The sequence below is a fragment of the Bison bison genome, unplaced genomic scaffold (assembly GCF_000754665.1).
Source record: "Bison bison bison isolate TAMUID 2011002044 unplaced genomic scaffold, Bison_UMD1.0 scf7180017864358, whole genome shotgun sequence".
NCBI classification, from domain to species: domain Eukaryota; kingdom Metazoa; phylum Chordata; class Mammalia; order Artiodactyla; family Bovidae; genus Bison; species Bison bison.
In genome coordinates, this window is record NW_011494930.1 from 133,148 (window position 1) to 134,037 (window position 890).

At 46.1% G+C, this 890-nt stretch overlaps 1 protein-coding gene and 1 pseudogene across 1 annotated transcript in view; both read right to left on the reverse strand.

The window, feature by feature from the left end:
- The window catches only part of LOC104999631 (EGF-like module-containing mucin-like hormone receptor-like 2), a 317,660-nt gene that overhangs the window by 123,235 nt on the left and 193,535 nt on the right, over positions 1 to 890 (reverse strand).
- LOC104999630 overlaps positions 1 to 890 on the reverse strand; it is a 3,469-nt pseudogene that overhangs the window by 2,002 nt on the left and 577 nt on the right.

Here is an 890-nt window from a genome sequence, read left to right on the forward strand (position 1 = left end):
TTATGTATTTGTTACCAATTTTGTACCTTTAAGAACCCAATCTTCAGGACCCATTTTTCACTAGGGAGCGAGATTACTGGCTTGACTGCTCTCTCTCCCTTTGGTCTCTCCTTTTTCTCCACCAGGTCGCCTGTGTCTCCTCCCTAACCCCTCTCTACTCTACCCAACTCTGTGAATTTCTGTGTGTTCCAGACGGTGGAGAACACTTAGGGAACTGATTACTGGCTGGATCTGTCTCCCTCCTTTTCATTCCCCCCTTTTATCCTTCTGGCCACCTCTGTCACCTTCCTCCTTCTTCTCTTCTCTGTATAACTCCGTGAACATCTCTGAGTGGTCCAGTTGTGGAGTGCACATAAGGAAGTGACTACTGGCTAGCCCACTCTCTCCACTATTGATTCACCTCATCTCATTTGGGTCACCTCTAACTCCCTCCTCCCTCTTCTCTTCACCATGTAACCCTGTGAACCTCTCTGAGTGACCCTCACTGTAGAGAAACTTTTCATCTTTAATGTAGATGTTTTATCAATGGTGCTGTATAGAAGGAGAAGTTTTGAAACTACTGTAAAAATAAGACCGATAACCGGAAGCAGGAGACTTAAGTCCAAACTCTGACTCCAGGGAACTCCTGACTCCAAGGAACATTAATTGACAGGAGCTCATCAAATGCCTCCATACTGACACTGAAACCAAGCACCACACAAGGGCCAATAAGTTCCAGGGCAAGACATACCAAGCAAATTCTCCAGCAACAAAGGAACACAGCCCTGAGCTTCAAGATATAGGCTGCCCAAAGTCACCCCAAAACTATGGACATCTCATAACTCATTACTGGACACTTCATTGCACTCCAGAGAGAAGAAATACAGCTCCACCCACCAGAACACCGACAC